The sequence below is a fragment of the Zootermopsis nevadensis genome, unplaced genomic scaffold (assembly GCF_977971745.1).
Source record: "Zootermopsis nevadensis isolate Lab colony 2312 unplaced genomic scaffold, Znev_1.0 Znev_ptg000011l, whole genome shotgun sequence".
In the NCBI taxonomy this organism is placed as follows: domain Eukaryota; kingdom Metazoa; phylum Arthropoda; class Insecta; order Blattodea; family Termopsidae; genus Zootermopsis; species Zootermopsis nevadensis.
In genome coordinates this window covers 10,462,261-10,477,216 of record NW_028259143.1, presented here as the reverse complement: position 1 = coordinate 10,477,216, position 14,956 = coordinate 10,462,261, and positions in this window count along the sequence as shown.

The window sequence follows — 14,956 nt, the reverse complement described above, 5'->3', positions numbered from 1 at the left end:
ACTGACCGATGAATTATGTGACTCATGAACATGATTTAGGCAGTAAGCTCCTCTGAAACGTCGGTCAGTATTTACCAGAATACAAGGAACAAACTCCCAGACGATTTTAATCTTTATATTTGTCGCCGTGAAAATTTAAAATCTAATTTCTCACTATGTATTTTTTCCCCATCCTCCTGTTACATATTTTTTCTTAGTTCCAAATATTTTCCTAAGCATTTTTTTCTCAAATAGCCACGGTTAAGATACCAACGTGAGATACCAAGTTTCACACCCATATAAGAAAAGTCGTAGTATCCTACTTTAATTTTTAACTTATTAGAGAGGACTGTAGAAGATGCAGTATTCGTTATTAATTATTCATTTTAGTGAATTGATTATTAATTTCCCAAATTTAATCTTCTCTTAATTCCACCGAGAATATAATTTTGATTTTCTGCCGTTGTTATTAATCACCACGTAGTTTACCTTAACTTCGCCACACGTTCAAGTGATTTATTAATTATCCTTATATTACGGTTTTGTTCTACATTCCACTAGCAACACGTGACTACACGATTAATTTACTTATCCTCATTTTATTAAAATATGCATACAAAGCAACGGCGTGTGATAAAATGTAATCTCGCTAAAATACATGTACACTTTAATACATATAAAATATAATGTACGTACAATATGAACTGCTTCAACAGTGAAGTGTAAACAGTTTACAGTGTAAAGCAAAGTTATCCCTGGTTTACAACATGAAGTATAAGTTAAAGAGGTAAACGTCCACATATATAATTATTAATATAATCCACTATTTGAAGGTGGGTGCTCAGTTTCACGTTAAAAACACTTTTCCTCTGGGGACCTCGGAGAATATGATGACGAGTAAAGGTCTATTCAACAACCGCGAACCAAAACCTGTCGTTCGACTCGTAATCATAACATTGATATCTACACAACGGATAATATATATATATATTTGTGCGTTCTTAAGGTGATAACGGTTATCACATTGACCATTACGCACACAACAGGCCACGAAGATGGATGCTGTTACTCCCGGAGAACGACGCATCATCAAATGTTCCTCGCTGTTTGTTATGAATCGAGAGAAGTCTGACGACGCAACGTGGTTACATTCGCGTGTATTATCAAGTAGAGGGGAAATATGTCTCCGAGGCTTCAAACTTTACTACAAGGAAGGAACAGACTTAAACGGCGTATATAGCAGCGTCGTTCAACCGCACGCGCCCTGTCATTGTACCGCAGGGCAAACATACCAAGCCTTCCCTAAAACCCGATATGTTGTTCCGTTTCATATCGGGGGGGGGGGGGGGGGGAGGAGAGGCAAAGGCTTAGTAATTTCTTTGGTAACTCAGTAGCCCTGTGGGCTAGACAGCTCAACTGTAGTAGAATCTCTCGTTTAAATATCGGTATGCCTGGAAGTTTCTTGCAACATGTACAGCTTGTCTCTCTTGAAAGAACAAGAAAGAATCGCATTATTTTCGGAAACAATCGATTTAGCCTCCTACGCAGAGAAGATGTTCCAGATTCATACGGATAATAAATGAGAAAATGTGTTTGTATCAAGGATTAGACTCAAAAATATATTCCAAAGCTAATTATACTGTTTATACCATCTAATTATTGGTCGGTCTACGTCTCGTTTTCCTTTTGGATAAAAATACTTTTGCTACTGAAAATGTTGAGATAAACTTTGTAACTATTCTGACCACTTTCTTTGATCTTCTTCTGTAACTTTTAATGTACATGTTCAATTAGACGAACAGCATTGCCTACAATTTTTCGGGCAATAGCCTTCAATATTATTATTACATATCATTATTAATACAAAAATAAAAATCTCATATTTAATACGGCACACCACCCAAATTTATCGCATCGCGAAAATCCTTCCATCAATTTCTCTTTCTTATTTCTTCCTTTATAAAATGCTATCAGGTTTAATTTGCCATGAAATATAGGGAAAGTCAGTAATCAAGCTAGATGCATTATCTCACTTAGTTTCCAAATAACTTAAAATTTATAAAATAAAATCTTTTTAAAGTATCCGTGTTGAAATATGAAATGGGACATCAACCCATGAAATGGTACGTAAACTTTGAATATCATTAATGCATCCCGCAGAACAAATAAAATTTGCATGTCAGTATGTACGAATCCTGCGTCACATTTTACTGTAGTATTTCGTTCAAATGCTCAGAAGGATGTAGAATCAAATCACATGATATAACACTTTCCCAGGAAGCGGTGACAATTGCAAATAATTCTTCCATCAAAGGAGTGAAACTTCACGGCGCGATGTGATTCACTTTTACACAAAATAAGACACGTTGGTCATGATGTGGATTTGTGAGTTCAGTTAATATTAAATCTGCATAATTATACGCTTAATGACCTATAGGCTAATATGAAATTATCTGTATTATTCCGCACAAATTCTAGTGGATGAAGACAGATAGTTGTGTTGAAAAAATGCAATTTTATCTTAGCCATTTCTCTGCTCATTAATCTGCTGCAAAAACTCGAAATTCGTTGTTGGGCTATTTATAAGAGGCACGAATTTAATATACGCAGTCGATAACAGAGTGAACGCTTCAGATTTATAACGTTCCGAGCACATTTCCTAACTTGTTAACCTACTCTCTCCTTGTCTAAGAAAGACTAGCTTATGGCATTACGAAATCGATTTATATTATCAGAACGCCATTTTATTTTTACAGCTGAAATTCGTCCCAGCTGAAATTACTTGTGCTTAAGAGATTATTTCATCCAGAATTTTAATCAAGTCTACTGGCTTAATTGTCTGTTTTATGTGCTTAGCTGGGGGTTTCACTTGAGATATTCATTTTGCCATTCAGAGAAAACTGCTTTGATATTCGATAATACATTCTGGTGACAAATCGCAGGTTTTAAATTCAATGTTGGCATGTGCACATCGTAAATATTTGAAAGGTACTCGGAACACTTTCGGTGTCCACTGACGCTACTTCCGGTGTCCATATTACGTAATGGTCCGGTATTGTAGCATGACGTCACTACAAACATTTCGTGGTTGAAAAGGGGCATAACGGAATTAAGTGTAAGAGTGAATCAAATCTTTTTTTTTTACTTTCTCTGTGAGCACTCTATGACACACTGTACCACACATCTCTAAATAAGGAGTACAAGATCGATTATTTTCATTCAGGTACTCTTTTTTATAGTGTAAGTCTCTTATTGGTTTCTTTTATTTTTTTAAACAGAAATATTCTCTTACAGCACTCTGTTACGATACACAGTTTCTGTACGCGTTTCCTCAACAAAAGTGTTTCCTCGAGGTATTTATTTTCTCTCCACAAAAAATATAGGGTTTTATTGTTTTATCGAAATTGTATCGTTTAAGGTGAAGTTTTTGAATTTTCTTATGGAAGTTTTATCTCCAAGTACTGTCCACTGTTTCTGTATGCTTTTTCATAACACTTCCTTACAAAATATTTCTTCAGTCATGTGCTTTCGACTCTAGGAACGAATCTTCTATCAGCCTCAATTTTTCTCGCTAAAAATGTGCAATTTTATTCTCTATTCTAGACGCCCTCAGTTCGGCAAGACACTGTTTAACCGAAAACGTTCTAGAGGTATAAATATATATTAAAGAAACATGAATAATTTCCCATTTTGCGCATCAGGGTTTAAACTGAAGAAACTTAATGCAGTTAGCTAAATATTCTTCACAAATGTAACGGTATAAAATCCTAATCAATTTTGTTTATAATTAACATCTTTTAAAAAGCTATAGCAACATTCTGAAAATGGACGGTTTGACATAGAACCTTAACTCTTCACTGTGAAATATAATTATCTTGAAATTATAAATTCCTAAAGACTTAGACTGTAAATTTTGTCATAATAATAAATAAAAATAACCTATTTAAATATAAATTAATGCTAAATCATACCAGTTATTCGTCTGGGTATTACTGAAAATAAACTACACTACTGAAACAATTAGATTATTTATTTATTACACCACACATATTAAAAGAAACTTTTATTAACACTAATTTCCTAATAATCTCCATAAATAATGTAAACTGTGGTAGGGAATTTTATCCTCTGAACGGACATTACAATCACTGTATTGCAATAAAAAATTATAAGAACTTATAATTTAATCCAGGTTCTAAAACGAAAGGATATGACATCGTACATATTTTGTGTTACTTAGACCCAAAGCCGTGCCACATCATGATCATACTTCTTGTAACAATGAAGTAATTTCATGTGTTAAACAGTATTTTGTAACATAACATTCTGACAATTTGTGTTTATGTGGTCTCCTGGCTATAATAACACAGAACGGAAATAACTTAATGGACAGACGAATTTTCAACACATATAATTACGACCTTTCATTATATAAATTTAAGTAGTTTTACAAAAAAAAATTGAACACGTTCCAATGTTGGCTAAAATCTAACAACAACGATCACGAAGGTTAAAGTATTCTCGAACCGAGTCCCGTCTATGACAGGCGATCAGCGGGGACTGCAGATCTCGTCCGCGGTGACTGTTCTGGTCGTGGATCATGCATGAGCCATCATCCTCACGAAGTCAGAGAAAGCAGACCAAGATGTGTACAGTGTAAAGCTGGAGATGGCGGTAGTGGACAAGGAAATGTTCGGGCCTTATATCCCAACAGGTTACAAAGTGTTTCACCAAGCTACGTACAATACTGGCATACGCAACAAATCGCCTTTGATGTAGGGTTGATAAACTATATGGCAGACGGAAGACGAGACGTAGCAGAAGCTTCGTGTCCGATGGGCTATACCCTAGAACACATGAGGCTAGAGCAACATTTTTATCGGCTGGTTGGATTAGGTCGCAAAGGACTATTGCAGGACTTTGGACCTAGCTAAATGCCATCCTGCACCTAGCGATAGACCAAGGGATCATCTGTTCGACGCTGGGATTCGAAGTTGTCTCCATACGACTCACGTTGCGGGAATTGTTGTAATCAGTAGTGAAGTCACCATAGCGTCATCTGTTGAGATTCATCCCCACACTCTGACGATTCATTGTACAGAATCGAGGCTTGTAAATATCCATATTATCGGACGTGGTACGGAAACCCTACGATTATGATTTCACCTTGTGGTTAATACTTGTTACGTCTGCCCTCTGGTTACTTTTATGTCACATTGGAGCTGTAAATTTTCCTAGCTTATAGCTATTTCCGTTGCATTAGGTCTTAGTTTTTGTCATATCCCTCAGTATCAGCTACTTCATAAACCTTTTTCGCCACATAAAATTTCTATATTCTAAATGAAGTGGCACTAGTTTCACTCTTCTCTAAACAAAAATTCATTCCCTTCACTTTATTATAGTATGCAGTCAAAATAGGATTTGAAAAAGTGTAAACATTTGGTGGGTGACCCGTAGCGAAATGATAATCATTCAAGAATTTCACACGTTAATTTATTTAAACATGCTTTCACTATCACGAAACAAATTTTAGTTCCTAAAATTCCATTTCACCATTGCACTTTCTAACTTGTTACTGATGTAGTCGTTCTAAAGTATATGTTTCGTTTATACATAATAATCATTAGTTTCATACATACAATTTAATGCGCGTGAATCACTACACTGTTAAATAAATTATTGTAACAGTGACAATCATCGATAAAATCAACAGTAATCAATAAAATCAATGGGTGACGTCGTTCTGGATATTTAATTATAGATGGCTGTATACGGGAAAAGTGTAATTTTTCCTTTATTAATAAGATAAAAATCAATGATGACAGAGGAAACTTACTGATGAATATAAGATACGAACAACTTGTTGCCATGGTGATATTAACTGACTATAATGCACAGAGATTTTTTTTAAGTTTATAACCAACCAGCCAAGAAATTATCTGTTTTCATAAAATACAAATGTTCATCTCTGTATTTACAAAATCCCGAGATTTTGTTCTATTATGAATCTGTTGTAATTCATAATCGTGTATCCCATTTCTGTGAAATCTATTTCAATAATATCCTCAAATCTAAACATACGCATCCTAAGTTATCTTTTTTAAATGTTAAATCTTTCGTATTCACTTCATATAACCCTGTGAGTGTTACAAGTCTCACCTATCTCATCATATTTAATTTAATAATCGTCAGAAACAGCAGATTAAAGGCATAAATTACGAAACTACACATTATGTATTTTCTACATCCTCATTTTATTTATTCTTTCATAGGTTCAGAAATCATCTTCAGCAAATCGTTCTGAAACAACCTTCTCCTTTCTTGTTTTCTTTCTTTCTTTATGTATTTATTTATTCAGAATAATATATCCTATTTAAACACTGATATACAGAGTGATTCAAAAGTCCCTTTCATACATACACGCCCTAGGTGGTGTAAGTAACTTGTGTGTATCACGTCACTATGATTTTTACCACTAAGTCCCTTTTAACTAGATGTGCCATGTTGTAATAGTAAGTTTACCATGAGCTTTATATTTGTTTTCTTACAGGTGAATACATATTTGGGATCATTCTTCATAAAAACATGGTCCTGTAGTCACCACAAAAATTTAATGATGGAAGAACTTACTTGAAACAAGGAATTTCAACATTTCTCTCGTGCAGTCGCTATTTTTTTTTATTTTAAAAATTCTCTTCTCATTCTAACTGATTTGTCTTCTCCGTTATATAATAATTCTGTGTATGACAAATTGGCTTTGCATAAGTTATCAACATATTAAGCAACACACCAATTATATTCAGATGTAGTCGATTTATTTCCACCGTTTAATATGGCGTCAATGCTTGCAATGTTCTAATGTATTTTTATGCATCATTTTTATAACTGTTCTTCGAATGGTCTCCTTGGAGCACTCAGTTTTCTGGGCTATTAATCAACCAAGCATCTCGAGTTTATAACGACTTTCACTCCAAATTAGAGGAATCTCTCTCAGGGGAACCTTTTTACTTCCCCCCTTCTGCCACTCTCCCCAATTCACTCCAGCTGCCTCTACATCCCATTTGGCATAATTCGATCAGGAAAGATTGTCATTTTCCTGTTCAGCATCTAGAGACGTACTAACTATTTACACTGCAGTTGTATAACGAGAGGGATTTTTCAGTCTACAGTTTTATGAAAACTTAGTAGCGTATTAAACTAACGAAATGGAATGGATGAAGGAAGAGAAGATTTTCTGCATCATACAATAGAATAAGGATGCCAATTCAAAATAAAGCGATTTAAACATTTCAAAGCTTTGTCGCTGCTTTTGTTCCTCCCCCTTTAAAGACCAGAGGAACATGGAAAATAAAGCTGATATTTTTCATTCATAAAACACAATAGACTTAATATAATTAGCTATACAGATGTCTCATCACACCTCTTTAGTAAGGCCAACAAACGCGGCTTAATTAACGCTGTTAAATTACTTTAATAAATTGAAAACGAATTTAAAATGGTACATGCTCTGACAAAGGAACCTTCTTGGATGTATTTAAATTTGTTCAAGAACAATATAACAGGTAACATTTCACGAGTTAACTCGTGTTAAAATAATTCTTTTTATGTTAGGTATAATACACAAAACAGATGTCAAATGCTGCTCAATTCGATTAGAAACGATATAATATTTACACACGTTTCATTTATAACATTAGATTAATTATTTATTGTTTTAGGTTAATATCAACAATAATTTCTATACATGCAAGCATAATTGTGTATTTTGCTGTCTAGAAACAGAAGACGCGGTTTCAAACTTACAAATTCACATGTGCTTGCAAGAATATTACGGTTTATGTCAGGGTAAATTCATGAATTCTGTAAAATTTATTTTTTTCTTATGGTTTCTGACGCCATTTAGTTTTGCAGTTGATTACCAACGTTTCAAAGGGATATACTCTCTCTCCATCTTCGAGTCTACCCTGAGGATGAAAGCGTATGTTCATCTAGATCAGCGTTTCTCAACCTTTTTGTCCTTGCGGAATCCTTGAAATAATATTCATGTCTCAGGGAACCCCTACATAAAAATTATTATATATCATTATTGATATCTTTCTTTCTTTTTTATAAACTTAAAGTTCATAAGGAAAACTTAATATTTTTTTCTGATAGCTGGTTTACGCAAAAAATTACTTACGTTTTTCTCAAGTTTATTGACAATACAAAAAAAAACTGAAATCAAACTGCCTGTCAAGAGACCTCATACGGAGGTTTTCATTCACACAAAAAATTAACATAAATAACCAATATCGTATATAACACATATAAACAGAACGAAAACAGATAATAACTACTACAATAACTAAATCGTTTATTGACAATGTTAAAAAGGCATAAGATAAATCAAAATAAAATGTCATATGAACAAATATATGTGTCAAGGAAATGTTATTTTTGAAGCCAATTTAAATAATAAAATTTACTTTTCTAATGTGAAAACTGTGCTTGTCTTTTGGTACACAAATGCTTAATTCGGGGTCGAACTTTAGATAAACACACACGGATTTCATCTTCAACTGAAAGGAGACGATTTCTGTCTTTGGTCTTGATACTTGTTAAATAAGAAAAAGCTTGCTCACACATGTAAGAGGTTGAAAACTCAGCAATCTATTTATTGCTTTCCTATGAATGGCAGGATACTCTTCTTTCACAGAAATCCAGAACTTGTCCAGGGATAGGTCAGTAAATCTCATCTTAAGTACAGCTCCTGTACGCTGACCACTAAAGGCGGTTTCACACTGGCGCCGTATAGATGTCGCTAAATATATTTCTTATGATTATTATATTTCTAAATGACATAACAGGTTGAAGACTTTATTATAATACCCAAGAATTTCCCGAGAATATGTCGTACGTGTATAGTAAAATTACGAATATGAAATTAAACACAAAAATGACTAAAAAATACATTTACATATGATTAGCCTATTCATCACTATTTCTCGCGGAACCCTAAGGTTCCTCGGAACTCCGGTTGAGAAACGCTGATCTAGATAGTTTGTAACCACCAACAAAGATTACCTGGTGCCAGAAACAAAAAACCGTTCACTTTAATAAAAAACTAAAATCCCCTAAATCCATCAGACATTCTATGTACTGTAATTTATTTAGGATTTATTTAACATTCTTGAATAATTTCATGACGAACTCTTGGCGTAAGTTAGTTAGTTACTTAAATATTATCTCTCCTCTGAAAAGCAGCAGAGGAACAAAATAACGAATGTGTTTGCCTTGTAGATTTGTTAGCGTCGTGTCAGTGTCCATTTAGCGCTGCAATTTGACCACTCTGAAACACTCCGTCCCTCTTTGGTAGCAGACGACATGAATTATGTAGTTGTTCTATCTGTCTGGGATTTTGGTAAAGTGCTGTGCCGTCTTGTGTGAAGGGAAATGAATAGTGGAACAATTCCACTTCGTCTTTGTCCTTGTTGTTCTCTCTCCTCCTCTTCATTTCCCTTCTTCGTCCTTGTTCTCTGTCTTCTTCATGTTTTGTGAATAATTCACACCAGAAACACTGCGAGCAACAGTGGTTTATCTCACAGCAGTTGTGGTTAGGTTGTTGTTTATCTAATACTTCCAAACATTTTATTTTCAATTAATCTTGTTGGTGGAATTTTGTTAAAAGAACAATCACGTATTCATTTGCGAATTAAAGGGTACTGAGCTGATTAAAATATATAGAAAATAATAAGATCTGAAAGACAAAATCAAATTACAACTGAAATGTCATGGACCAATAACCGATAATTAAAGTTGTATAATAAATACAACATGCAGCTGAAGACAAGTGTCGAATAATTTCTAAAGTCTTATTAACGGTTCTGGAATGTATACCAAATAGAAATAAATCCACGAATTTACAAATCTTCCAGATGGATGAACGGCTAAACTATATATTTACTAGTATATTTACAATTATTTCTCGATTTGCTGAAAAATAATTTAGTTATATTACTGCGTGCGATCCTTTTATATTATTATTATTAGTGTTCTGTCTGACGACAGGTCCATATACTATGAACAGGGTCCTTCCATCCTCTTCAGATTGTCAGGGACCCGTTCATACATATATACATTCTTGGCAGATGATCCAGAAGTGGTTTGCCATTGCCTTCTTCTGTGTGTGTGAGTGGAGTAATTGTTGGGATGCCACGGAGAAACCGGGGAGCCCCCGGAGGAAAACTCCGTGATACCTAGACCACGGTCTTGCCCAGCACAAGTTATAAATCTGAGCACCACCGGGAATTGAACCCGGAACCCCAGGATTACAAAGCTAGTGTTCTGACCACTAGACCACCGTGACGGTTTGTGCGATCCTTACAAATCTACAAAAACACTGTGTGTTTAAATCCAATATAATTTAATGCTAGAGAAAAAGTGGCATAAAAGGAACTTTTCCTGTAGCCTCGAAAATTAAACAGCTCCGATATAATATTAATTAAATAGCAACCAAATTATTAGTGACGGAAATTATTTTAAACTTACTTCTACCTTCTAAAATCAACAGAAAGATGATGATCATCTTCAACATTTGGCCTGTAAAATTCTAATAGTTTATGGGATTCTAAGAATTAATTAAATATTATTATTTTACAGCAGTTTAGAATGAAAACTGAACATATTTTGAGTACCTAGTAATGATTACAGGGTTCTAATTTTGTAAGCAAACGAAAACACAGGTCTGTTCCTCTCAGATTATCTAGTTTATATCCGTCTTACACGTGCTGTATTGTGTAAAACGCCTTGACCTTAGACCTAGCCGCACATCCCATCTCCAGCAATATAGTCTGAGGTCTTTATTTTATTCGTGCTAAAATTCGTGTCGCAGCAGTAATATTAAATTTAGACAGATACATAATATCTGAGATATGAGGTTGTGACGACGTTGCTAAGATGTTGATCTTCTCGTTTATAACCTTCTGTGGACTTGTAAATGAACACTAACGTTTCGTAAAATATATTGCATCCATCTTCAGGGCTAACTGCATCTTATGAATAAATAAAACTGCCAAAATTTATGAAGAAAATATGTCCTTGAGAATATGGTAATCTTTCAAATAGTCACAAATTTCCTGGTTTTATAGGAACTGAAATTTCATCTTCGTATTTATATGAGCTGGCTGTAAAGCCTTTCTTGGATTAAATAAATCCAGTCCAAATGCTCACAAACGACGTATTTGAATATATCCTCCAATTTATGCTAAGGTTAGTTTTCAAGACTAATTGTATATGTATTTCGTAACCCCGTGCGTACTACATGCCCAGTCTATCTTATTCTCTTAGTTTTGAATATCCTAATGATATGAGTTGAAGAGTGATTTCAAATTATAAAGCTCCTCTTAGACAATTTTCTTTGGTTTCTTTGATTCCCTGTGACTTTTTCAAGAAGAATAGGTTTTTCCGTAAGGAAGTAAAATAAATTAAAATATCATAACCGCTTTCAAGCCGGTGGACAGTCTCCATAAGGACATTTATAAATTACTCAACTGAACTGTGATCAATAGAAATTTCTAGATGAAACAATTAATGCAACGTGAAACATCCGTTTAATTCTCTGTGATGCCACATGCAAATTCACGGTTAATTAATTTAATTAGATCGATTCCTTTTACATGATTTCAAATATATCAATTATAATCACCTCATATCTCGACACCATATAATGAACCCAGTTCAGAAACACCATTTGTAATTACAATTAACAAAATCCACAATAAAAGTTTTGTTTAAAAGAAACATTACAAATCGTTTCCTTGAAATTAGAATCAATAGACAATCTTCATCATGATATTTTATTGATAATTTTGTGAGATATATTTTTATGTCCCTTAATGTGCTTTCCTGCTGCCCATAGACCTTACTGAATATTTTGCTGTGGGTAAATCTTTGTATATGTTCATTAAAGGCAAGTCTTGCTAATTACTGTAACTTTAACTACACTAACTGCTCTGAGATAATAATCATGCTCTTGGTTTAGACTTCGTATCCCCCTTCTTTTCACATGACAGATAACTCTAAACAAAATGCTTGCAAACTTTTGTCTCTGTTTTTTCTCTAAATGTATTCCCTTTCGTCATTTTTCTTTTTTATCTTTAGCGCCATATTTCTCATCCTACTCTTTTGCACTTCTCATTACCATCAGGGTTTATGTTCTGGACCTAAGCAGACAATTATTGATCAATATTTATACTGCTTAAAGCAAAATAAAATTTTGCGTTTGGGCCAGGCGAAAGAGTTGTTCAACTACAATGTATTCTTTACCTTTTTTATGGAAAAATATAATTTACACAGAATTTTTATAGCGCAGAGTGAGGCGGTAGGGTCTGGTTCTCCTACCGTCAGCTATAATGGACCCCTAACACACGCTTTACGGTTGCGCTATCCAGAAATCTCACTGTAATAACTATCGAATTTATTTATTATTCTATATAACTCTATATAATTCCAACTAAAGTGCACTGATTATTCGAGAAATAATTACGTCCCTTTAACAGATATTTGTAAACTAAATTAAATCCTGCATACATTATTAGGTGCACTTCAACAGTTATACAACTCCGTTAATTCATTACTTTAACAAATAACTAGAAGTATTCAACCTTGATCATTAAATTCACATGATGTAGTAGGACAAACGTTTCATTAATTGGTATTCAGAGAGCGTTTTAATTCCTGGCTGGGTAACATGTTTCAAGGTTTAAACGTTAAAAGGAATTATGGAAACCGTAAACAATATTTTCCAACAGATGTAAGCGTTTATCTGTTTCGGGATTGTCCTATCCCACACAGCCCTAAATAACATGTCCGGCTCCATCTGTAATGAACAAAAGTAACTATACTGATAATCCGTGACGGCTTGTTGTATGTATCAGGGGTGTAAGAGTTCTACTTCTACATATATTTATTATAAAGTGCGTCCACTGATAAAGTTGAACGCAACTGCCATATCCCGTCCCCCAGCAGAGACTGCTATCAGGTAGTTAAGTTGATTTTATGGTTTTTATGGAGCAATACATGACTCGAATTGGGAAAACCTTGTAGAGAATGGCGAGAATTCTAAAAATTATAGCCGGAAGCCGAAAAGTGACAGTTGCGTTGAACTTTATCAGTAAACGCACTATATTTTTTTAAATTTGATTGGTTCATTGGTCTGTACTTCAATTATCTATGTTGTATAAACTATAGTGATTATCTAGACTCTAATGATATCCGAGGACTTGAATAGATTTTCATCGTATGCAATAATTTCATACTGAAATTTTCTGTCGCAGAATTTGGTTGGAAAAACAGAGGAAAACCACAAAAATATATGTCAAGATAATGAGTCCACTGCCGAACATCGAACCGAGTACCTCTGGAATAGATTCACAAGCTGCACCGTAATATTTTTATAAGATCTCAAAACAGAGTTTCTGTCAGACGACAGATCCTAAACAAAAGATTTTGTGATTTAAACTATCGAAGAAACAAACAATGGCATTATTTGAAAATCACGAAAACTGTCTAGGAAAACATTTTTTGGGAAAAACCATATAATGCACAATTTCCTACTCATTACATCAAGTAGGAAATTATATATTATATGGAAGCTGATAGTCACACAACTTATCAAGAAATTCGACACATTTATGCAAAACGAAAGCTCAAATCCCAACCAATAATAATCATATTTGCACTCTATTCATTTAATATTACCCAACCATTAACGTCTAGGTCTCCCGAGTTGCATCTTTTCTTAAGGTTATTTCACCGACATTTTGTGTGTGTGTATACACACACAGTCTAACTCGTTTATAACGAACACGGTTATAACGACATCTCGGCTATTGCGAGTAAACAGAGAAATTATGTATTTTATGAGCGACATTTCACGGTTAAAGCGATCACGGTACTTGACACCTTCACGTGTATAACGAACAAATCTTTCAGCCATTATAACACGCATTTGCTAAACTAACGAGGGACTAAGATCTATTATTGTTTTACCCGTTTAAGACATTCTTCCACTTATCTCTTTCCACATAGCAATTTCTAACCCTTTTAACGATATTTACAGTCGACATTCATAGTGTATTTGGTTCGATTTCCGTTCTCATAATCTCATTTAGTGCGGTACGAGATTTGAGACGATTGAAGAGATTCAGGCAGAATCGCAGATGGTGCTTGACAGGCTGACAAAGAAAGATTTCCAGGGATGCTTCCAGGCTTGGCAGCGGCGCTGGGATCGTTGTGTTCACTCCCAGGGGAACTACTTCGAGGGTGATGGATGAATTTAATACCTGAGATAAGTGTAGGGGTTTTATAGGCGCAGTCTTGAAACTTTCCGATCGCACCTCGTATGTAGTAAAGAGCATGAAATATGAAGCTTCTTTATTTTGCAAATTTATCCATCCTCTTATTGTGTTCTGTGTTTCAGGTCTAGATATCCTTATCGGCATTTTGTTTGCGGACACCCTCAGTCTAGATTCTAGACTCTAGAATTTGATATTCTCACAGCGGTAAGTTTGAAGATGTCTGTTTCCTTGGTTGCAGCGCCGTGTAGTATCGCCCTGATGAAGGAGGCAGCAAAGACCTCTGAAACGTTGGCCAGACTACACGGTGTTACAACCCAGAAGATAGCCATGTCCTTACCTATAATCTATGTCCATGATATAATACCAAGTTTCACACATTTGCAAACCAACGGGTAAATTTTAATACTATATATTTAAATATTCAAGCCGATAAAACATAAAATTCTGAACAATAATAATACATCATTACCCAATCACGAAGTCATCGTCTTTCTGTTGGCTGACACAACTAAATTAAAAATTGTAATTAAAATTTTATTTTACCCGTAGAGTCTCAGAACATTTCGTAATTATTCGTACTATTTCTTGTATTTTCTGAGAAATTCTCTAAAGTGTATTAAAATATTTGTCAATGTACTTCA